Source organism: Charadrius vociferus, unplaced genomic scaffold, assembly GCF_000708025.1.
Source record: "Charadrius vociferus isolate BGI_N301 unplaced genomic scaffold, ASM70802v2 scaffold692, whole genome shotgun sequence".
In the NCBI taxonomy this organism is placed as follows: Eukaryota; Metazoa; Chordata; class Aves; order Charadriiformes; family Charadriidae; genus Charadrius; species Charadrius vociferus.
Window position 1 is genome coordinate 203621 of NW_009647230.1, and position 26834 is coordinate 230454.

The window sequence follows — 26834 nt, forward strand, 5'->3', positions numbered from 1 at the left end:
TGATTTCGGGTAGCAGTGAAGAGTTCACATCGTCCTATGAGGGGTTAGGGACAGCAGGTTGAATAGAGCTAACATATCATTTGTTTTTCCAGGCCAAAAATGCTGTCTGCAATTTTATGTATTGGTGCAGGATTTCCAGATCTCTACTAGGTTCAACAAAATGAATACTTTTGATAGTGCTGACGTACAACCAAAAACCCCACACTTTACAGTAGGATAGCCCAAGAAAATCAGATATTTAACAATGTACAGAATCTAGATGTAAAACAAAGGCCAGGTGTGTGTTAACTATCTCACAAATAAGAAGCTTTGCAAGGTGAAGTTTTCTGAGTCCAGAGAAGTACATGAGCAAGGAAAGAAATAAGTCCTGTAGCCTGAGCAGGGTAGTTTAGACTATAACTCCTCATATGGATGAGGCTTCGGTATGGATGATACTGGGAAAATATCGGCCCAAAATAAAGTTGAAGCACTGTCACAAGGAGACATAGAAGAACAAACCAAATCAAATTAATTCAGTGGAATAGGACATCATCCTCTCTGGAGTTCAAATTCCTTAAGTAACTGTACAACTGACAAAAACACACAATTTCTATTAAAAACAGAGAAAGTGAGCATGGCAAATGACTCAACCACCTTCATAAGTGCTGACCCTAGTTACTGCAGAACACGCAGGCCTATTTTGGTGTCTAATGTACTGAGAGAAATGAAGATTAAAACCACAGATTGAAAATTCCTAAAAGAATTTGCTAAAAACACCTTCAGTACTGAAACTGAGACAGATTCTTACCAGTCTATTGAACAGCAGGTCTTCTGGTGTATCCTCAGTGAACATGAATTCTTTGCCATATCCAGAATTTAGACACACACCCCCCGCCATTATTGATATTGATATTACACATACACATATTTACCTATATACTGGTAAAAGTCCTAAATGTAATAATCTTTTTCAGTCACTGATTCCTATTCAGCTCATCTTTGCAACTTTATATTTTATCTTCCCTTCAATGCTCTGTTTCTGAACTCTTTCTCCTCCCGAAAGATCATCAGGATGTTCCATGAGAAACTCAGGGATTGCAAAGACGCAAGGAAGGAATACAATTTTTCAAAGATGTCTCTGCAAGTCATTGGAAGGCAGTGTTTCAGCATCCAAAATGTAAAGGCCATTGTGGGGATACACCTGACATTTAGGTACGAACAACAATTAAATTCTAGAGACTGTATTTATGAATTCATTGATATATGTCTGTATCATCTCAAATCCTGTATCAAACTGGGATAAAGAGTCTGAAACCTAGGTTCAAAACGAGTTCTCCTTTTCTCTCCTTGCCTATTAAATCTGGAAAGAACCAAATATTTCACTTCATTTCCAATCAATTAAATTATTTCAGAAGTAAAATACTTTGAACATTGAGAACATCATTCTGTTTTACTCGAAAGGCTCACAACCTGGCAACCAGCAGTTTAGCACAACTTTATCAAGACCATCCCCCTAGCTTCCTGATTTCAGACATTTTACTCCCCTCCTTTCATATGCATTCAGACTTCTGCCAGAACAACCTACTCTTCTCTTGCTGCTCGAATTCCCAATATCCGTCAGATTAATGCCAGGATAGGATGTAACAGTGATCCTCTTCTGCTGATGCACTCCGCACTCTGAACAAAAAATCTCTTGCATTTAAAACTAAACAGCAGATTACGAGAATCACATTCTCCCTCCTCTAACCTCTGTCTGTGTTTTTACTTCACCCAGGGTAGATTTTGATCTTGCCGTGGTCATTTCCTGGTGTACTTTCATCCCTGCACCTGAATCAAAGACACATGTTCCTCGCAAGCTAAAAATTGCTTTGAGGAGCATTTCTCCTCATACTTCACACTTACCATATCAGCCACTTGTTCATCTCATTTGGATGTATTTTTCTGTAGGTTAAGTAATCCAAAGCTTTTCAGTTACTGTGTGAAAAGAACATATGTGTGATTAATTGTTCTATTTGATATTATTAACCTACTGGACTTTAGTGGATTGAGTGTTCACACGATTGCAAAATCTTGAGATAAGAAAAATACCACCTAGTTCCTCTCCCTAGCAGGATACAGTTGTCCCCAGATGTATGTTAGATAACAGTTGTTCATCTTGCTTTAAAGAAACAATCTCACCTTGAAGTTTATGCCTTGTCATTATCATCCCAATTAATTATATTACTGTTTGGAATTTTTATTTAAGAGTGCTTTTTTCCCTCTATATTGAATCTGTAAACGTAATTAATGACATGAAATTGACCTGATTAATTGTTGACATGTTTTGCATCTGATGAAGTGCATAGGGCTATCCCTTCGATAAGTGATATTCACTGGCTGCAGCTCCCTTGCTGGTATGCTGCAGGAACTGTGAATCCTTCAAAACTAGCACACTTCCCAGCTAGCCCTGGAACAGGCTTGGACTGCAGGAGTTTTGTAGACAACTCAGGATACAAGCCCCATTTTCCTTTTCTAGCAGGTGACATTGGGACCATTTACAGAGACTCCCAGTACCAGTATTAAGGCAGATGAGATATCTAGAAGAAACCAGTCTCAGGCATCATTCCCTGCCCACTGACATAGGAGTTACATGACAGATGGGTCACTCTAATGGGTAGCACGTGAACCTGTTTTCTTCTCAAGTCCCTATATACAATATGTGAATATGAAACTGGCACAGCTGTGGAAATTAATTATCTGTCTTTCAGTGGCTATTTGCTGACTGAAATTCACTTCTAGAAATTAATAAGTACATGAAATGCTCAGTGAATTCAAATTCTCATAGCATGTACACATAGATATGTCTAGTTATTGCCTTTGTAGTTGCTGGGATGCAGTAACCTGTTCTCTTCACCAGTAGGCTTCAGAAGAGACAAAATCCCAGGATTTGGTCCTGTCACTGCCTATGTGTATCTTCTGCTTGTAAAAAAGTTAATTGTATACTCTGGCTTTTAAAGATGAATCTCACCTTGTTCTTAGAGTCCAAAAACCACTAGAGTTTGCAACTTAATTCTCCAAAACTTTTCTTCATATTCTACAGCATGCTGCAAGGTAGTTCACGATTCTCAGTTGTTCACAGCATTAATTTACTTTATCGATGACATCATCACTATTTTATCACTGTAGAGTTTAGTTGTCCTGAGTAAAGCTGACCATGGAAGTTTTGAACATTGATTTTTTTTTCCCCTTCTGTAACACAAGCAAATGATTTATCATCTTCTTCTGGGACATCAGCCAGAGGTAAGAAATAGCTCTAATAACATGCTCTAAAGTGACTTATACTGACTGTATGTTTAAAAACCTGGTCAAGAAATGTGCTGTACCCGGACACAGGAGCATCAACCAGCAAGAAAGACAGGAAAGCTTTTTAAAAGGATAAATGACACCTGCCACACACCAAACAGAGAACCCAGTTTTCTTTCCAAAAAACTCATTTTTTACTATTTAAAAATCTCTGAACAAAAATGTTGTGAAAATTCATCTCAAAATCAGGAAGAGGTAGAATAAAACACAAGTTTCATGTAGAAACTGGGGTTTAGATTTTGTCATCACTGATTTTATTAATTTTCTTTCCATGACATTGTATCATGATACAATCTTGAAAAAACAAATCTAATGCAACAGAAGACAGAAGACTTACAACCATTGCACTACTTACAGAGCAAACATGAAAGCAAGTATGAAAAATAGTTTCATAGGATTCCTATCTCTTTGTTGCCTCAGTAGATTCATGCATGTGCATGCGTGAAAGAGAAACAGATTGGATGCAATTAGATGCTACATTTCCTTAGGTGACAAAGGCTGGCTATTTCCTGATTTATATAGCAACTCCATAAGTCGTCATATTGGCACTACAGATACAGCAGGAGAAGGAAAAACTGTAGTACAAGGGTGGGAACAAATGACAAGATGTTAGAGGAAATAGGACCTCCTTATGCTAGAGGGAGAGAAAAAAAAAAAAAGATAGTTGGAGGAATGCATTTTACCGATAAAAATTAATTTTAATTGAGGAAGCAGCTAGAAATCATTTACAAACAAGATTTTAAATTGGTCTCGGAGTTACAACATTTCTAACATGCAAAAAGCCCAGAAATAAAGAGTGGGAAATATATACATTTTCACTTTGCATATGTGCAGTCTAAGCAAAAAAAGACGCTTCAGGCATATGTGGGTAAGTAATGACAAACATTTACATTAACTGCATTTGGTCGTTTTCTTATTTGCTTTCCTGCATATTTATTTGAGGAAATTTTTTGTCCCCTGGATGTTCATTTGAAAAGACTGGAGCCCAAAGACGACATGTTTATACACATGTTATGAACTTTGTTCACATGCATAAATGCTATTTATTCTGGGACTAAATGGAAATCATTTTGGACAGGACAGGAACTGTTTATATAGGTAAAATCATTCACTAATTCATACAGTAATTCATATACAATACCAGCAGGCCAGATTTTTAGTTGAGGTAAATGGCATAAATTTATAGTCACGTGATGCTTTGCACCTACATATTTTGATGTTTCCGCCTCATATAGACAGATTAAAAATAACAGTTCTGTGATTCTGAGAATTCAAATGTTCAAGAGAATTAATTTGTTTTTTTCCCAGACTGTAATACCAACACATAATACTTCCTGATTATTATTTTTAATTACAGTACATTCAACCAGAAATAAACTCTTTTAAATTACCATTAGCTTATTGTAGTAGTAAATATTTACATAAATTCAATAAAACATGTTACAGACTACTAGGGTCCAGTCCTATGGTAAATCTCATTAATACCAGATTATGCTAAATAAAATAAAAGTTTTAAATACCTTTCTTCAAACTGTTTCTACACAGCAAAAATTATCCTACAAAAACAGAAATAAATTATTGCTTCTGCAAGAGTGAGGGCACTAATTATTTTTCATCAGAAATGCATCAGCTCAGTATTTTGAGCTTTACTGGGATTTCTCTTCTCTTTCAAAATTTGTCAAGCTTTCTAAAAGCTGCTTCTGAAACCTTATTTGTCTTTAGAAATCGGAGTTCACCACAACTCATACTCTATTCTCTCAACTACCTCTTCTATAGTCGTGTCCTTTCAAACAGAGCAGAAGCACAGAAGTTAATGTATTATTACTCCTTTGAGCATTGGATCTTCTTAGTGGGCGAGTTCAGTGTCTCATCTGTCCACCAGACCCTCTCAAGCTGTATTTACTTGCTGTACAAGAATGGTGCCCAATGAATACTCTCTAAAGCCACTTCTCCCTCCTATTTAGCTTGTGAAGATGAACAGATTTTAAATGACAGTTTTCACTCTGTTTGCACAACCATTTCTACTGCAGAAATTACTTGTAAGCAAATGAGTCAGCCACCAAGAAGAGAAATTCTCTTCCTTTCCTCTGCATAGGACCCTAAGGAAAATCTCTGCCCCTCATCTAAAGGGATTCGCATAGGCTGGGGAAGAGCAGGTTAGTGCCGGCTGTGCACTTGATATGAACACCATCTGGCAGTTGCAGGGTAGGACGACTCTGGGGGAACACTGTCAAGAGCACTCTGCTGCTGCTCTAAAGAGAAGCAACATCAACATCTTGCTAGAATATGCTGCTGGTTTTAGCATATGTGATAACAGCCTGAGACTGGACATGGCCACTTCTTATGGGACCACATTTCCCTTGTGGATAAGGGGTCCGTTTCTGTCTTTATAGCACAAGAAATCTGAGTTTTGGATTTATTCTCCTCGAGCCCTGCTTAAGCACACAAATCAGTGTCCTGATTGTTTATCTTCCAAGTCCACTGGGCTCCAAGATGTGTGCCATAAACTTTAAAGGTTTTCAGGTTACAGTGTGTAAGATATACCAGCAAGTTACAGCACTGAACCCAAAGGAATATTTCTTTCCTGTAAGAAGAGATAAGAACTCCTGAAGCAGATTGGTTTTAACATACAAGATGCTGTAATAAACCACTTCCCAGATGTTTCTTGGAAAAGAAGTCAAAGCAGGAAGCTACCAGAGACAGCCTACACAAAGATTAATCACAGGAGCAGATACTGGTATCCAAAGTGAAAATCAAATGCAAATCTCGAGCTCCAAAAAGATCTTCTGCTTGCAGTCCTTGTCCCACTTGTTATGTACTCACCATCCTTCAAGTGCAGGCATTACGCATTTGTCCTGCAGATCATTGGATAATCTTATAAAGCAGTCTTCTAGGGGTGAAAAACAAAACCAAGAACAAAACAAAAAACAGGGGGGGAAAAAGGCAAAGGAAACAAAGATGACTAGAAGAACTGGGGTATGCCTGTTCATGTCACATGAAAGCATAATGTAATAAGAACTCATTCCAAAATATCAAAATATTCAGGTGAACTCTGGGGTAGGCCTAGTTTTAGCTACCGACTCAATAGAGAGGTAAGTAAATAAATTGACACCTTTCTGAATGAGTCCCACAGACTTGTAAGATTGTTTCCACAGCTACAGACAACTAAATAAAACAAAACTTGTTCAACAACCCAAGAAAGGACTCTAGGTCTGCTGCATTTCCTAGGTCATATTATGTATTTCAGTGTTTCTAGGGCTGGATTCACAACAAAGTAATTAGTATTAATTAGAAGTTACCACATAAGAGTAAATATTGCCACATCATTGTGAACTTTTTATACTTACTTAGTACTTACTATCAAAGGAGTGAGATAACCAGCAGTTAGGACCAGGCTACTGAAAATCTCGCCCTCTTGTAAAATTCTGACCAAAATACACCGGAGGAAGCCTATAACACCATTATCACTGAATAAACTCCATTTCACCTTCCACTAAGGAGATCAGTGTTTCCAGCCTCAGTGAACAAAATATCTTTAGAAGTTATAAGATTTTCATGAATTCGGGTTGTGGCTCTGAGAAAAAAAATCCAGTTCCTAATACTGAGATAACAGGGAACCTTTGGTCCTGGAAGCAGCAAAATGCAGTGGTCGTTCAGGTTTTTTTCTTTCTTCTTTCTTTCATATCACACTATTATAGAAGCAAAATTACATTTTGACAAATGAGACTCTTTTCAAAGTGTTAGTTTTGGAAGGACAGAGAAGTATAGTTCTCTTAAAAAACCTAAAATTTTTCAACGATAAAGGCTTTGGTATTGTGGTAGGTTTCTTTTAATCCTCTTTATAGGATGCTATTGTAATATAGCTCTAAAAACATGTATAGAAAGTGATGTTTAATTTTGAAAGTTCGTGTTCATGGTGAAGAAAAAATCATAAAAGCTCCACAGAGCTCCAGAGCCACGGGCCTGCCTTATGCCACTTGCCACGAGAAGACCTTGTCCTCGTTTTTACAAGCAAGTACCAGACCTGACCTGTTAGTCCATTTATGTAAATAATAAGTCCAATTCCCATTGCAAGCTCCCACTAAAGCTGTGCCATTAGAGCCATCGTGTCATTTAGGCAGTCAGTGGAGAATCAAAGACTGCCTGTGCTGCAGCAGCCCACTGTTATGTTTCTAAGAAAATGGGCTCTTAAAAAAGGAAATGTCACACCGCAGTGTGAGAGATAAACAGAGGTATATCTTTAGAGCAGCAGGCAGGGACTGTAGAAACACTCTCTGTAAATGACTTTGATCCCCTAGTGTGATGAATCATGGAGTCGCAAATCCTTTTTAGCTAATTGCTATCAGCTTGTGAGATTTTTCCTTCCATGTTCAATATCAATTTTCAGGGCCATAGGAGATAGCACTTCTCCCCCGAGTCTGCTGGCGACTTACCGCTAAAACTGAACTAGCACCACTTAACAGTTTAAAGGGGGAAGTCATTTAATATGACACTGCTGCTAGTAACTAAAAGGGAAAAATATTAGGGGCAAACACACGGAATAGTAAACCTTTTTACCATGAATGACCTTCCTTTGAAAACTGTCTTTTCCATATCCGCATAGTATCAGTGCAGCTATCTCAGAGCAAAAGAAGCTTTAATTATTCAAAAGTGATAAGCTGGGACTTGGGAAAAAGGAGAGTGAAATTTGGTTATTTTTCAGCCCTAATGACTTCACCATTAAAACTGAAAATACAAAAAACTTTAAAGACCCTTCGAACCATACTATCCGACTGAAGCGGAAATTTAGAATATCCCTTCTACCAGTTAATTTTGAATAAATAACATTTACAGCACAAATTTCACTCAATTTTTCACTTTCAGGACAATCTAATGAAAACGTATTAGATTTCTGGGAAAATCTATAGATTTCTTCCCTATTCAGTTCAATGGGATTTTTCTGTAAAAGTTCATCATCGCTGCTTACCCACAAAGTTATGCACACCAGAAGTTATTTCTTTGAAGCATAATAGCATAGGGATCTTTCCAGGCTACAGGAGAACACAAATCCATGCAACAACCAAAGACTGCCGGACTTAGACATTCCGAATTCATATTTGTCTCTTGGAATTTGTTAGCCATTGAACGCAGCCAGCATCTCCGACAGTCAAAAACATTGGCAACTAAACTTGGATTCACTATCGAATTTCACAGCACCTAAAATCTAGAACGTACAGAAGAGGAAGAGAGCAAACTCTTAGGCTAGCTGCTGAGGTGATTGTGTAAAGCTGAAAAAATATAGTACCTCAAAAAAGCCCAGGAAAGTTGGCTAAAAAAACCCTAACTGAAATTACTTTTGGTGAATTCTTTTAAGCTGAACTTTCACTGTTGAGCATGTCTCCTGATGGTCGTTCCCTGGAATCAATACTCAGAGAAATCACAGTTTTCCAGCTTAGATTAAGAATACTTTTTGAATCTGTATATGAAAATATTATACTCACCCATTTAAGGATAATATATGTTTAACACATATGTCCAATCAAGCCTAACTTCAGAGCAAAATTAGGTTTTATTTGCTACAGGTAGGCCAAGATTTAATCACCAAAATAATTCTGAGACAAATTTTAAACAATAAACATTCTTGTTGAAAAATAAATAAATAAAGACTCATTTGCAATTTATTCTTTCTTGGAAATTATTCAGTTAGTCTTCTTATCAAGAAAAATGACTAATATTAGAGATGCATTTATTTGAGGTGGGAGAGACTTCAAAGATGGAAATGAGACAAAGATCATAGGATTTTAACATATAGACTGAAAACATCATAAGTTGAGACAATGTTTTACCTTTATCCGAGCACCCAGACTCTGAGCTGGTATCCAAATTAATTTCCTTCCTGAGGAAGCCAGATAACGTTTTGATGACAAGGCTCAGAGTTTTGTATACTTTCCCGGTTTTGAATACTTGCCCAAGTTTTAAATGTTCCCCCTACAACTGTTTCTTCTGGAAACTTCTTAGCACATGGAGGTGCCACATCTGCTACTCTGCATGATGTAAGAATTGAGTAGGACACTCCTCAGGTTTCACCTTACATCTGGGTTCCACGTTAAAGTGTTGATTTAATTTGTATGCATTTTTTAATATGCTTCTCTAAATATCCAAGGGGGAACACCAATGAAATTTCTTATGGTCTTTCCCTTGTCTTGCTGACAACTTTTCTTCTCTGAAAGTTGACTCAAAAAGTTTAGCGTACCGCCTGTGTGCCCAGATCACATCATCTTCACTGATGAATTCAGAGTACCTGTATTCCGAAATTACACTATCGTGATCCATATGATAAGGTATCGTCTCACAACTTGTTCATAAATAGAGGAATTAGAACTTTTTCATATTTCTAGCATATGTACCAAGCTGTTACTGTAGAGAAGCAAGGAGAGGAGACTGGAGGACCAAAACTTTTCCTCAGAGAGAAAAATGTAGACATTAAGTTTGATGTGAATTGACTTGATAGCACGGGTCAAAGTCTGACAAAGTCAGGCAAGTAATTTGACTCTACAATCCTCTGATTTCCCCAAAATATTGAACTGTTAAGTTCTGAGAAATGAGAAAAGGAAAAATAAAGCTGCAAAATTTTTGGACAGTGCAATCTGACTTACAGAAAGTTCTTCAGGGAAGTTTTATGCTTAAAAATATTTTTTCCTTTTTGAAGGAAATTAAGACAAAATGTTGGCAAGAAACCTCACTCTAAAATGAAAGTCTTCAAGGTTGGACAAACAGATTTAGACAGATCTTGATGAATTTGTACAATTTGCTACGGCTTATGTTGCAAACTAAAAACTAGTACAAATACTGTGCTGAAGCAAAATCTCTTCATTTGAACAAAACTAAATTTGCTTTAAAGCTAAAAAATAAAGTCACTTTTGACAAAGGGGGCAGGAACACAGGTTACACAAATTTTGGTGAGGGAATTTGGACTGCTATCCTGTCTGATAGTTATAAAATTATGCTCTTAGAGCATATCATGCACTATCTTTAATTTGCAAACAGCAAACACGAAAATTCCAGCTGGTCATACAACACAAGGAAGATTTCCATGAAAATTGGAGAATTCCAATTCAACAAATCTGTACAATTTCAGCTACTTAAAACTTCTTCAGATAACATCTGAATCAAGTATGATTTCTCTCTCACTGGAAGTGAAGACTGACTTGATGTCTTTGGATTTTGAAATCAGGATCTAAGAAATCTCAGTTTGATGCTTAGTCAACAAAACTATTCTTCCAGCAGAACTTTACTGATGAATTTGAAAAAAAAAGATTAAAAGATAACTTTAGCTTAATGATTGAGCACTGAATCAACCTGATAATCACCAATGTAGTGTGCTTATAAAGAAGCACTAGTAAGAAGGCAAAGATGTGTTTTCTTCTATGACAAAGGCAATATATCCCATTTTTTCAAAAACCAATGACGTTAATACTAACATGTTTAACTCTTACTCTTCTAACTGATTCAGGGATTTGGCCCCGTTATTGCAGTAACTATTTTAAAAAAGAAAAAAGTTGCCTACGAAACAAAGTCTATCTAAATATGAGAAATACATATATCTATATCTGTATTTTGAAGCATTTGGAACAACAGTATAGTATCTCTTAGGGCCAGAAAAAAATATTTTTTTATAAGCAGAGACACTAACTTTCAGTAAAAATTGATCTTACAGGTGTTATATAAATTATCTAATACAGTATACACAATTTTCCACCCTTTATCTGCTGATAAGAAATACAGTTATAAAAAAATGTTTCAAATAGCCAAAAAAGACGATATCCCATCAGTAAAATTCCATAGACTGTTAATGAGACAAAAAAGTCTGATTTTTTTGATCTGCTCTGAGTTTGCTGAGAAAGTTTGAGGCAAATATTTTAACTGCTGTTCATCGTTTTTATTCAATAGCTACTTTAGTTTTAGCTTTAAAGAAATAATGTATGATGAAATAAAGATGTGCAAAAAAGTGCATCTGAGGCTTTAAATAAATGGGTACAATAGTGCACAGGCTATTCTAGGACCCACAGAGATGACACAACACCAGCTGAAGCGATGCATCTCAGTAAGAGTGACATGGTGCTGTCAGTAGAATCACTATTGGAGTTTAGAGGAAAACTAAGTTTGCCCATTTTCCATCTTTTAAAAATACTGTGGGAGAGCATCTCTGGCAATCACTGTCAGCGCAAACATCAAGCCTGTGCTGTTTAGCATCTGCGCAACTTCAGCATCACAAAACTAAAAAACCCAGTCCTGCCCTGTATCTTCACTGTATAATACTCACTGATGCTTGTGGGTGTCCTAGCAGTACAGAGGGTAAAGGATAAGGTCACAGGATAATGAATTTAACTCTAGGTTTTTAAATGAGGGGGGTTGAGTTGTTGGGGGTTTGTCTTATCTTTTTTTTTTTTTTTTAAATGGCATCTTTTTCTTCCTCAGGGAGATCTGCAGGCTGTGGCTTTTTGCCTTTGAACATCCTCAAGTCAAGCATCAAGAAAAGGTGATGAGGGTTAGGGAGGCTCCCTTGACATTTGGTGCACTGGCATCAGCCTTTGCAATTATGGGCCACCTTTCTAGCAGACGGTAATTGAAAAGTGTGAACCACATGGGCTCTAGTCAATAATAGCGTCAGCATACAAATGACACTCTGAGCTTTCTGTGTTCGCCATCCACTGTTTTTGCTTTTCACCTTTTATCCTTCTCAGCATCATGACTTAATCCACTCTAATGAGGTGAGCTCTATTGCCAAAAATCAGCAGCAACACAGCTCTCTTCTGGCACCACTTGGGGTTTGTAAGGAGTCAAAAAATTAGTGAGTCTGTCAGCTTTCCAAAAGGGAGGACAGTGCACCCTTTGAAATGTTCTCAGCTTTTCTGAACTCTCTTTTGAGTGCAGGCTTCTTCCACGCTTGCTGAGGAATGCATCCCACCTTCATAAAACTTGTTCATCACCAACACAAGGTGATCAGAGCATTTGAGTTAGTTTAGTACATGCCTCTCCTAACTTGAAGGTCATTATTGGTGGCCACATGTCACTGTTTACAAACAGCAGGTGACTGCCAACAGTGGTGAGTGTGTGAATTTCCTTTGCTCTCTTTTCCTTACCCATCTGTCCACGTTTCTGGAATCATAAGTATCTGCTTGTAGCAAAAGCTTCAGAAGGGAATGCCAAGATATTGTTGGTGATAAGATACAGAAAGAAGATGACCAGTTACTTCTGAGTGACTAAAAGGAAAATAGTTAATTTTACAGGCACTTTTTTCTTCTCTTTTCCTTTCTCACACTCATTTTAACTTAAGGTCACTGAAGGGTACATTGTTTATGTAACACTTACAAAGAGCGCTTACAAAGACCTGGAATTAATGACTTCTGACTAGCTATGGGTTTTTCATCAGATTTCAAAATGGATCCAGAAGAGAGTCCTATACATGTATCAGTCATAAATAAATGGCATAATAAACCTAGTTCAATGAAATCCATATTAAAACAAATAAAACAAACAAACAAAAAACCCCCAAACGTTTAATTGTATAAATGTTGATCCTTAGAAATGGCACAGTACGCTTATCAATAATTTAAACTGCAATGGCAATTTCCATTTTTAAAGACAGGGCCAGAGGGTGGGGGTAGGGAGGAGAAGAAAAAAGAAATACAATGGAAAGTGTTTCCATGGGATTAGACCACATGGCTTTCATACACATATTACACAACTGAGGAAAGCAGAGAATTTTACCTCTTACACTTCTTGGACCTCTCTCTCCTTTCTTCATCTCTAATCTGGTTTTTGCCAATTCCTTTTGATCTATCGGGGGCAGGCAAGTCAGGTCCATAAGTACAGATGGAGTAAATATGGAGATTAGCCTCTTCTCGTACTGCATTAGCTCCTAATACCTGATTAAGCCCAGAATCATGCAATTGTCTCTGTGTTGGCTATCAGAGTGGCAGAGCACAGAAGGGGGCAGGATGAAGGCTGATTTTGTAATGGATACTTATTTTATCCCAGTGCTCTAAGAAGATTAGGCCTGGGGGTGTCACATTAGCCATGATCTCTGGGCCTTTGGTAGGCTCTTGCAGTTTTCAAACACCTCTGCTTCAGCCGTAGAACAAACAGGCAGCTTGGACGCCGTGGCCCCATGTTGTGGCATGAATAATTGCACACTGCAAACTGTTTGAAGATCACAAAGTGCTGTGTAAATTACCCAGTTTTGGCTTAGCAGAAGTGATTTGTGGTGACTTACTGAATCTTTTCACAGTTCGGCATTAAACTTTCCATATTTCTCGCTATCTGAGACGGAATGAAAGTTGAGTCATATCTTCCTTTATTCTTATCAGATCAATCTTTATAAAGCCAGTTTGTATAAACTGCTGTACTGTATGCAAGCCCTGCATGCAGCACTTTGTCTTTGGTACAGGTTCAATTATATTTAGCTGAAACACCAAGAGATGCCTATTCAGCACAAACCCTAAATCAGCTCATGTGATGAATGTAAGGACATGTTCAAAACCATCTGTATAATACACGCCAAAATAGTACATGTGAAAACCTGCACTTTTTTTTTTTCATGAAAGTTTCCAGCAAGCATTCCTTTTTGCTTAGAAATAAGTTTCAACTTAATCAATGAGCAAGCAAAGCCAAAAAAATGAAAATTACTTTTCACTCACTTTGGAAAACTGTGAACTCTAATCCAAAGTGAAACCAGGAATACAAGACATAAAAGAATTAAAAAAAAAAAAAAAAGCCATACTAATTGAAAGCAACATTTATAATATCGGTACCTATGATGTAAAACACATTTTTACTGTGTTATAGACTTTTGGTTTAAAGTATGTTTTATTAAAAAATTAGTTATCACTCAAGTCTATAAATTTGATTATATTGAAATTAGTTAATAAGTCAAACACTTTTCTCTTACCACATGATTTTTAAAGCACTGCATAAACACATGAAAGTATCAGGAACCAGTAAGAAGCATCATATTTAACTAACTAAACCTTGCAAAATAAAAGCCTATAGCAATATTTCATCTGGAATAGATAATCTTGGAAGCTAAAATATAAGGTTTTGGTGTCTTTTTTTACCTCTATTTGTGACTGATGAGGAAGTCAAGAAAAAAGAACTCTTCCTTTTCTTTTTCCCTGGGGCCAGGGGGAAGAGGGAAACATAATCTGGCCTTCAGTTTTCTGTTTTGTAAAAATGGTATTGTTGTGGGCATGTATACCTTTATGCCCTACTTGAACTAATCATACTTCATTGGAGCCAAGAAAACTGACAGACAGAAAGCTGGGATTGAATTATAAGTCTACGAATAAATTTTAAAAAAGAGATTAATATAAAGATTTTAATTTGTGTTATCATGCTATGGCTTATAATTAACATAATAATAAGTTTTACCACAACGAAGTTTTAGCACTTAGAGCTATAGCCAAACACAGGACACTGCATCTTTGTCATAAGTGAGAAAAAAAAAAAAGGATTTTAAAAAATCCAATGAAATGCATGTTTATCCTATTTAGTACATCTGCTTCTTCAAGTATGGATCAACTAATATTTACAGTTTTTTTCACTAAGGCATTAAGTGAACTAAAATAAACCTTCAGGATGCATGTGCACTCAGACATGCATATACACATGCACACACAGAAGGAGTGCAAGTTGAGTATATGCTGTTATAAACCAGCAAGAAAATAAATCTCTGAAAGTAGCTTCTACCCACTGCTGAAAGTGAACATTCACATTGTTGTTCAAATCCTATAGGATTTAAAGCAACCGATTGCTAAAGTATTTAACAGGAATGCTCAAGTGCAATCCTTGGGAGAGAAGCACATGCTAAGTGTGGGATGCTGGTCTGCTATAAAAAGTATATGTTGCATCAGGTAGATACACTTTAAAAGAAAAAGAAGCTGCAGTAAAAGAATTCAGGAAGTCTTAGCGTACCTTCCCACTTGTTCTGTTTATCAAAGAAACAGCATTCCTCCCCGCATCCACAAGAAAAATGTACACTTTTGATTTGAAAATTGTGGAAGAACTACATTCAGTTCATGAAACTTGGACTTCAAACCACATTACATTAAAAGAAACAGAAAACAAAAACTTCTGACACTCTGATCTACCTATCTTTTTTTTTTTTGTGTGTGACCTGTCCTATGCTTTCCCTGTCAAATATGCACTACACAAGGTAAGTTTATCACAAATATGTAAGGGATATCTAGAAGAAATGTTATGGCTTTTCTTTACTTCTACTAACAATGAGAGACAGGTAAATATACCTTAAAATTTTATTAACTGCTGAATGAAAAAATAATAAGTTGGTAAGTTATTGTACAGTCAATGAAGCTCACAAATCTGACTGGCCAAGGAGCCAGAAGACTTCGTTATTTGGTGAAGAATCCTTAAAATCCAAATGCAGTTTTCTTTTTGTCTGAGTGAGGGTGGACACTCATGAAATTTAAAACTAAATGAGAAGATTAAGAGATTTTCAGTCTTTTGGCCTGAATAGGTGAAGTCATTTCTCATATTTCCTACTTTGTAATTGACTGAAAAAAACACCTTCTGGGACTTGGCCAAGTGCAATCATCCTACGCAACTGATATTCAGTCATATTTAACCAAGTAAAGATACTTTCAGTGGGAACATAAATGGACCTAAAAGTGCTCAGAAACTTTGCCAGTGCATTCCTGAAATAAGTTACTTTGCATGGGAGGTGTAACACAACAGACTACCACCACACTTAGGAAAAGCCCTGTTTTTTCTGATCCCCGTTAGTGTCTGACTCTGCCAGACCTTGTGCCCACCAGTCCCATCCTGTCCCACCAAAATGAACTTCCATTGCACACAAGTCATTAAAGCAGTCAGAGTAGGTAACTTATAATTTCATATCACTTACAGCAACTGGAAGACAGATTATAATGGGTGTCAAACTTTCCTAATACAGGCGTTATTTATACATTTCCTAGAAAAAGCATTTAAACTTAACAGCTGCCAGGGTAAAGATTAATAACAACAATGCATTTATGGCACAACAAGAGATAGTGTAGCATCATTTGGTTCTGAGAGCTTTTTCATGCTGAAAACACAATATAAATTACTCAGAAGAGTAATTATGATCTCTTTAGGAAGAGATACATTAATAAAGAATATCTTTTTTAAAAAGAAACTCATTCTACAATGATGGGTTTAGTTTGATGATTTTTATATTAAGACATAACTGCAATTTGTTCTCTACCTCTTTCTGAAGGCTTATTCATTCAAATAGCCCTTGATTGTGCAGCCTGGTAAACTCATTGTTTTAATATTCTAGCAATAAAAGTGCAGAAAAAAGAGAAAATTCTTTAATTAATGGTTGTCTTACTGAGGTTTGGAGAACTAATATGTGTTATACATATAAAACAGTTTTATTAACAGATTTGAGACAAAAAAAATGACGGCAAGAACTATGTTGATTGCACCTCTTTCAATCTTAGGGCTGATACCCTCAGTTACTGAGTAAATCTGGTATGATGTTTCTCTTAATTCTTCTCCGAGGGTCTCAAATACTCATGTTCCAGAAAACATGCATATCAGGTCCCGTGTATCAACAACTCATTAGCATCACTGCCTGTCTTGGGTAGCTCCATATTAATCCACAGATTCATATAATGTCTTTTTCTTTCAAAATGTCTAGTTGCATGTACCTTGGTGATTCTTCTAGCTAACATCAGGATAAGAGTAAGTTCTCTGGAGGACATTCTGTCCTTGCCTGGTACAATTCACAAATCTGCTAGCAGGTGGCGTTATGAGCAGGGAAAGCTCTAGGGACCAAAATACAGCAAGTGTAAATACTAGTTCTGCTGTTTATTTTAGTGGCAGCAGAACTGGGCTTACTGCTTTTATGGTTTTCATCCTCTGTCACTCGAGTCTGGAAGATACATTTCAAAGATCAAGCCCCACCTTTCTAGATTACAGTGTGCATTCCTGACTGATTATCCCAAGGAGGCTGCATTATAGTTCACTTACCTTTTCTGTCCTAACCCTTTTGTTTAGAAAATCTACTGATCTTTGAAAGTGTTTCCAAGCGCTGATGTGCCACTATCTAGGTCATAAGTGATCAACTAATGTTTGAAGGATTTTCATACTTCATAAGTTATTGCGGAGTGCGATGTCTACCACTACCTGATGATAAGAGCAGCTATAAAGAGCATCACCAAAGAAATATCTAGGAGCCACCTTTTTCAACAGTTCCTACTTGCTGCAAAAGAAATGGAGTTTAGTACTCCAGGCTCCAGCTTAATACTCCAGTAGCCCCAGTCACTTATTAAGTGCTCTTTACAGTTACAGGTTACAGTTCAATTTCATAAAAGCGATGTTTACATTCTAGATGCTCCTTCATAACCAAAGCCATGTATTATGGGTTTAAAGTTTGCAATAACGCAGTTTATATTTCTGTCACTTAGCTGATTGTGTTTTCCTAATAGTCTGCCTGTATGACTGTGAAATCTAAATTAATTACACAGGAAGTACATCTAAGATGCTTAGCTTTCTGCAAAATTAAGGTGTATATAATAGCTTGACATAAGCATCAGTTATTGGGTTTGTAGAATTTTGAGGAAATGAAGTATTTTATATTGCCATTTTTCATATGTCTTCATTTCAATATCTCCACGTAATGGATAACTTCACATAATAAAACAACTAGCAAATACATTCTGCAGTGTGGGACTATAGGGTCATTGACATTTGTGCACCTTCTTCCTTTCCAGTTGGTTACTTTGAAAGGATCAGTGAATAAGTGGAAAGAAAGTTTGTTAAGCTTCAGCATCATGAAATCCAATAATTCTTCCCATCCACTACTAGGAGAGTCCAATTTTAGGTGGCAAATGTATTGTTGTTACTCATTAGATTAACTTGGTTTATTTTGATGCATAAAGAAGAACAAAATTAATTAGCTTAAAATATGTAATTCTGGAGAAATTAAAAGAAGCAGTCTGAAAAAAAAGTTAATTTGATCTGTCATCTAATCAGGTGATTAACTACAGGTGATGGCTATAAGACACCCTATAATGAGCATGTAGTACAAATAACAAGTAAACAAAAGACAGTTTAGAAATGCCATATTTTAAATGGCCAAAGCACTCATATTAATACTATTTACATATGAATATTTTTTAAAGTTTTAAAATATTAGTATTTTTTCAAGTTCAAATAGTTGAAAGCTAAGAAAGGTCAGGACCAGAACTGCTACCAGAGATAGTATTTCACAAACACACACCTTTTCCCTATTTTTGTATTACAATCACCTTAGAATTATTAGATGATCACATCATATTTTTTTATAAAATGTCTTGTCTTGTACAGTACACAATAGAGAAGGCCTGAGAAAATCAGGTTTGTACAATGAAAACAGTTGTTTTTGTGGGATTTGTGCCTTGTTTGCTTTCAGATGTTGGATTATGTGTAGGAAATTTTGACAATGACTCTTTTTTGGCATAAATATTTTTAGTAATTCAATATTAAACTATGCTAATTTGTATGAACAAAAAAAATGCAAGCAAACATCAGACAATTCCATTCCTGCACACACACACTCCTGTTTTCCTGTGTCAAGTATATAGATGCATATGCTGATACGTACCTCCTACGCCTCTACTTGAATCAGATAAGCTTTTGCACAGATTCCTTTTCCGCTCTTATGCCAAAATGTTAGACTCCACAGAAAAGACAAGTTCTCTCAGTTTTCCCTAGCCATCTCACAAACATGCAGGGTCCTACTTGCTTCTTCAAAATGGATCTCTTGAAGGAGACAATTTTGTCCATAATTAGGGGGCATAGAATAAGAGATATTTTCCATTTGACTTTCTAGCAAGGGTATGGACAACACTTCAGTGAACATTGTTAAACAATTTCAGGAACCGATATAGATAAGACTTTCTTCTAGCTAAAGGGAATACGGCAGACAGCTAATAAGTCTTCTACATGTAACATAACTCAGCCTCAACAACATAATGGGATCAAAACTCTTATAGGAACCATGATGACACTAGCTGCTCACAACCTTATTAGCTGTAACCACAAATGTTACATTCCGGATGATAAGTAACAAGATTTACATTAAAGTCAAAGAAGAGTTTCCCAGGTAACATCCATAAGATTATTCATATCAAAGGAGTTGCCATTTTTCTTTAATTGGAGGTGGTTGATAATTTCATTTATTATTTTCGCCATAACCAAGCACTCTTCCGCTGCTGCAGATGACTCAACAGAAAAATAAAAACCTATTATACTGACAGCTACCTTGTTTTGCATCTTCTCCACAAAGTTGTTCCTTTCACAGTGAATTGGATCCAGGGGTCTCTCCTCCCCTTTACCTTAAGCAGTACATTTCAAAACTGCTTTTATTAACAACTGATCCCTCACGTCTTGAAGTGATATTTAGCCACAATGGTTTAAGTTATTAATCTGAAACGATGAATACATTTTTGGAAGAATGCATACTTTCTGGAAGATTTCTTGTGTCATTCCTTCCCATGCACACCTGCATGGGCAACCTAAGCTGAATTTGTCTTGCAACCAGGGAACTCCTTGCAGCTTTGCAAAATTGCTCATTAATGAGACTAGATCAAAGTCAAAGCAAGGATCGTGAACTACCAACTTGCCTTGTAGCCAATTTGCATTCTTCCTTCCCTCTTCATTTATCTCCCTTCTTTTGCTTCCCAGCCTCCAGGCATTCTGTGAACTAGGGGAAAGCATGTGCTGCCGCCTTTATGTGTACACAGCAAACGATACATAAATACATTAACTGTGTTATAACTTTCCACTCCCCTCTACACTTTCAGTGTTTTGTATAAAATACTCCATGACAATTCTAGTTTTTTACTTTTCTCAACAAGAGTGCTTTATTGTCTGCCCTGTACTTCTTTACCAACAAACAATAATAAAAGTCTAGATGATTTGGGTGTTAAAACCTCACTAATAAGCCTAACAACCAAAAACTATTAATAGCCAAAATACCCAAGATTTTGCTGAGAGTATAAGTAAAATTCCAGATTTCCCAAGAGAAACCAACTGTGAGGAATTCTGTTTCACTTTTAACTAAAATAGCAGGATGCTACCAATGGAGGATTGCAACCTGTTACCATGTCATGATTTAAGCCCAGCCAGCAGCTAGAACCATGCAGCCACTTGCTCACTCCTCCCAGTTTGGGTGGGGGAGAGAATCAGAAGAGTAAAAGTGAGAAAAAACTCATGGTTTGAGATACAGACAGTTTAATAGGTAAAGCAAAAGCGTGCATGAAACAAAGCAGAACAAGGAATTAATTCACTGCTTCCCATGGGCAGGCAGGTGTTGAGCCATCTCCAGGAAAGCAGGGCTCCATCACACATAATGGCTACTTGGGAAGAAAAAACGCCATAACTCTGAAGGTCCCCCCCTTCCTTCTTCCCCCAGCCTTATATGCTGAACATGATGTCATATGGTATGTAATATCCCTTTGGTCAGTTGGGGTCAGCTGTCCCGGCTGTGTCTCCTCATAAATTTTTGTGCACTCGCAGCCTACTTGCTGGTGGGGTAATATGCGGACCAGAAAAGGCCTTGACAGCACAGCAACAACTGAAAACACCACTGCAGTATCAAAAGCATTTCTTATCCCAAATCCAAAACATAGCACTATACCAGCTGCTAATAAAAAAGTTAACTCTATCCCAACTGCAACCACGACATACCATCATTCTATTTTTCAGCCATTTGTCTGAGTAAAGACAATAAAAGCTGAATAAGAAGCTCAGAACTTGTCCCCTGAAACAGCATAAGGCCATTGACTTGTTCCGAGGTTACAAAGTCAACAAAGTTAATAATGCTTCACAAGCAGCAACAGTTCTCGTTCTGTTAGCAAAATACCCGCAAGTGCACAAGGAAAGAGAACACGTTCAGGGGCTAGTCACAGTTTAGAAGTGAAAAGAGATGTTGTTAGGAATGGAACAGTAAGATCAGCTGTGTTGCTCTTCTCACCCATGTGTATAATTTTTCAGAACTGTTTCTGTTCCCAAACACTCCAAATGCCCTTTTCTCTAAAACAGACAACATTACACTCCTTCTGCTAGGAGCCTTACACTTACAAGCAGCCCTATACTCATAAAACAGAATGTGCATGTGACGGACTGATAAGTAAAAAAACAGTTTCAGTTGTAAGATACTAAGGACTATTACAAACAACTGTAATACAAAAAAAGATTTGAAATAAAATGCCTCTGCATAATAAAAAATCCTCCACTGCTATCATCGCTAATTAGCTGGTTAATACTGTCAGCTGAGAGGCCAAGGAAGCAAAGAACAGAACTACCCTCTCCATCCAGGTGCTACCTCCAGGGCACGACAGAAACATGTTGGCAGAAGAGCGAGGAAACTTGCCCAAGTGCTCCTAGGCTATGCCTAGGGTTGTCTTTTTTTTTCATGTGCAATAAATTTACTAAAAATGGCATAAGAAGAAAAAATGATGAAACATCTTGACAGTCTCTTTTAAAGTTTGTCAAAGCTTTAATAAATTATTGGAAGTGCAGCAAGCCTGTCAAGGTGTAGATGGCTGTGTGCCTGAAAACCCTTATATGCTGTCCATTACTACAGCTAATCCAGCCCCAGGCTGGATTAATTTGTATGATGTTAAAAAGCCCTTCCAGCTACCCAAAGGTGTCAAAGTAGGCTAGCACAGACAGAATGCTTGGGAATACAGCCATCGTCATTGCACTGAAGGAATACAACCAGGTGTCCACTCTCTTAATCCTATACAACTTTTTCTGCAATTTCAAGGCCAAATCTGAGCCTCCTGTGCAGACACAGTCAGTCAAGTTGGAAAGAGCTAGACTGATGGGGGAGGAAACTTCCCCAGATTTTGAGCAGAGAGAGCAAAGACCGCCCTAGAACTGATACACTCATAAATGTTGACAGGTGAGGTAGAAAAGACTTCCACTTATTTCAACAATAAAGAGAAACATCTTATTTAAGTCCGAAAGGGGGTAGATTTATTAGTGACTATTACATTTAAGCCTATTGCTCCTTTTTCTTTTCAGATCCCCAAGAGTTTTTAGAGGCACTTTACTATTGGCAACAGTAATGTACCAGAGTCACATCCTTGCTTAAACATCTTAAAAGTGCCATAAGTGAGAAAATTCAGGATGTTTAGGTTTTTCACTTATCTTTATAAGTCTAAGGAGGAGGACCAAGGACTTAGAGTATGGAAGAGAATGCCAGCAGTGACACTTCATCAACAAATTTCACCTGTCAGGCATGGATGCACACTGTAAAGTGACTAAAAAGTTGTCCATATTCTAGTATCATGTTCATTCAAAAATAGTCTTATGAAAACAAGACTTCCTATTAAGGCTTATATAGAAAATAAGGTATAACTCTTTTTTTCATAACTCTTCCAGTACTCTTAATAGCAAACATTTTCAAAACATCGCAAAAAAAAGTTAAAAATTGGAAGATTTTTGTGTTAATTTTTCCTCAGACTTCAGGGGTGCAATCATCCCATTACAGATATATGTATATATTTTAAATAGGATAATTTTGGATTCTAATACAATTTTTCATGACAGCACTTGGGACTGTAATTGAAAAATAACAGGTACTGTGAGACTCATGCTACTAATAATAACAGAATTGGCAACATAGTGTTTATGTTTCAGGAAGTAAGATAGGATTGCTAAACTACTTTTCTTATTCCTGGTTACTGGAATGCCGGTTGGCATTGTAGCAGTCCTTCCCAGTCTGAACACTTTTATAATGGAAATTAGATACAAAACTCCATGTATTCCCTTGATTAGCTTCTATACCAGGGAATGACTTAGAAGTAGCTGAAGGGGAATATGCGGCAACCCTGCGCTATTAGAACTGATGGCAATTTAGAAGGATTACTATCTTCCCTAACACTATATACTCCGAAGGTGAAAGATGTTCATTTAAGCATTACTCATTAATTGAAAGTTGTGTTTCAGATACAAGACCATACTTTTCATGCCCTGGACCTGTGTTACATTTCAACTAGGAAAATACGAAAGGTGACTTATTGGTGACAGTCTGCCTTTACAGGATGGGATATGCAGTGGCTTGATCCTGGCCAGTAGCTAACGCCCCACCGCTCCCTCACTCCCTCACCCCCAGACCATGGGAGAAAGAATCAGAAAGGCAAAAGCAAGAGAAACTCATGGTTTGAGGTATAGACAGTTTAATAAGTTATTTAAAAAAAAACAAAAACAAGTGACGCAAAGGCAATCACCCACCACCTCACAGCAGCAGACCAATGCCCAGCCAGTCGCTGAGCAACAGCCACGTTGAAAAGACTACTCCCCCCACTTTTTTGCTGAGCATGACATCACATGGTACGGGATATCTCTTTGGTCAGTTGGGGTCAGCTGTGCTGGCTGTGTCCCCTCCAAGCCTCTTGCCCACCCGCAGCCTATTTGCTGGGAGGGCAGAGTGAGAAATGGAGAGGGCCTTCATGCAGTGCAAGCACCCTTCAGCAATTGCTGGAACATCAGTGTTACTACTGTTCCAGTCACAAATTTAAAACACAGTGGCATGAAGGCTGTTCCTTCCCCAGCAGACCCAGCACAGGGTGCAAGCAAAGGTTTCCCATTACAGATTCCTAAGGTACAGACATTGTCTGGTCCAGAAAGAGGATTCCCAGTGCTGATTTAAGTGCTAGAAGCACTCAGCAATAAAAGGGGGATAGAGAGGCTCGTAGACTGCAGTTCATAACATGAGATGACCAAACCAGGTTGTAAAACTTTCCAGAGAAATAGTTGTTTCTTGATGTTTATTTGGACCGCAAGATTTTTATTTTTTTTTTTTGGCATAAGCAGATAGCTGTCTGTAGTCTTTTAAAAACAGAGGAGGAGAGCGTGGTTGTGGTATCCATCTTTTGAATAATGTTCTGTGTATCACAGTACCAGAGAGAAATTATACGTTCCTTGGTCTGGGAATGGGAGGAAGAGGAGAACTGAATAGTGTTAAGCCAATGTTGCCAAGTCAGTGGGGATAAGAAATACAAACAATGCAGAGAAAAGGCACCTGAATTGTATCAGCAGTTAAGGCTGATTTTACACGTTCTTCTCCTGAAGTCAGGCACTTGAGTTCCAGCTTAGCAGTGCTTCAGAAGTTTTGGTCTAGAGGACTTTGGTGGTTCTGCCCTACGAGGCTTGCCCACCCCTTCCGTGAAATAAAAAAGATATATATCTATAATGTTTCTTTACCTAACATAGTGTTGCAGGGAGAAACAATTCGGGGTTTTGCAGAGGCTGCCTAAGTTCAAGAAAAATCCGACTGAAGGGATACACACACAAAAAGGTGTAAGAGGTACTGTAGAAGGAAGGTTAAAAAAGGAAGCTGAGAAAAGGAAAAAGGAACAGACAGTCAAAAACGTTTCAGAAGGTTCAGGTAAATGCCTAATAACCGTATGTTTATCACAGTATATATTTTGTCCTTTAGTTTCATTCACTACCTGCCCCTATGGGTCCATTATTCCAGAAAACTGCAGATATTTTGTAACAGCATAAGCATCATATAAATTGATTCTGCGTAATCAAACTTGCCAAGACTTTTTCACTGTTTGTTTGTACTACAACTCCTTTACAGAACAAACATCACTGAAGATGGCAGGGCCTGAACATTACTGGAAGGGATAATCAATGTGCCCCAAAATGAACAATGAAAACCAAAATTGATACAGAGTGTATTATGTTAGATTTATAAACTGGAAATAACCATGATCAGGAGGAAAATAAAACTGCTTATAAACATGATTATTTACTTTTTGAACTAATCTTCTACCTCTGTGCTGTGTAGCCACTATCTCCTTTAAAGACAAGAGCAGTATGCAGAAGTATCTTGAAGAGCCACGCTTCTTGATCCATTGCCCAGTGCATTGGAGTTTAGTTTATTTAGTCTACCAAAAATGAGATGGCACAATCACTGAAAATAAAAAGCAAATAAATACTCATAATAAATAAAGGAGGAAGAGGAACTGATTATACTACAGAATAATAATGATGATGGCAGAAAAAATAACTGGCCACCATTAGCAAAATCACATTTGAAGCACATCAATGAGAGTTAAAATACACTATTTTTAAGATGACATCAATAATTACATGACAACATTTATATAATACAGTGCCTGTAATAATAAGCAACAGAATTTGATGACTAGTCTACTATTACAATTCTGTTCATACAGTATCTAATGCCTTAGTTAAAAATGTACTAAATCTTCTAGCAGTTAATTCTCTTATTTTCCTCTCTTAGCCTACCCCATACTGTAGAATTTGGATGTTCCTGCAAATAACTATTCTTGTGCTTTTCATTACTAAAATGGTTTCCAAGACTATTTTACTCAAAAGGTATAAACAAGTAAGAAAACCCTCAACCCATTAAAAAAACATTGATTTTGGGTTACTTTTTCCAGGAATTAACAAACTAGCCTCTGACAGATTAATTCACCGGTACCCTAAAAATCCAAAGCTATTCTAATTTCAGAATAATGCTACCTTAAACTCACTGTAAAAGAAAAAAAAAAAACAAAAAACAAACAAACAAACAAAAAACAAACCAAAACAAGACAAAACCAAAACCAAACAAAGAAACTAACTAACAAAAAAAAAAAAAAAAAAAAAACAACGATGGCAAAAACTTGAAAACTACTAGTCTGAAGAGTTTCAATGCAGGACAGAGCCCACACTTCTGGCCGTTCCCAGTTCTGCTAATGCAGTATGTTCTGCTGTTTTCCACTCATACTACAGTAGAGAACCAAGCTTTTGGTCGAGATTATTAAGGGAGGACACAGCACATCTCAGGAAGGGTTCTAGGATAGTTCAGCCTTCAGCACAGGTTACTGAAGAGTCAGGTTGCAACTGATATGGAAATCACAGCAAGTAAGGCAGGCTTGGTTACAGTCCTTCATGTCATACCTGTTCCCTAGCTAATGACCTCCTTGCCTCCTTTAATTTCTTAGTCCTTTTGCTGTTCTTCTGCCTCTAGTTGCAGAAGAAGGACTGCATAACCAGGTTACCAGTCAGGCTTACAGGCATTTTATTGCTTTCCTTTTGGCTGTAGGTCCATATGATTTTGATGTGCTGTTGAAACTCAGTTGGCTCTAAAGACAGTCTCTTCTTGAACTCACAGCTCCATTTTGATCTCACCTTGTCATCACCCTGCAAGGTACACAAGGCAGGACCATCACAACAGGCTTTGGTCATACTTGCAGCATGGAAACTATTCAGATCTGGAACAATCATAAAGTTCATGTGGGCACTGATATCTGCCTAGGAAAACCAGGGTATTACACTGTTGATCCCAGTAATGGTGTGCTCATCATTCTGTTGCAAATCTTGAAACCTGGGTGCATTCTCCATTTGCTGCAAACTTTTCTGATCTGAAACAATGCGGACTCAGAAAGATACCCATAATTTAAAAAAAAAAAAAAAAAGGGTGGGGGAGGGAAATGCAGTAGCTGTGTAGTATTTCTGCTGAC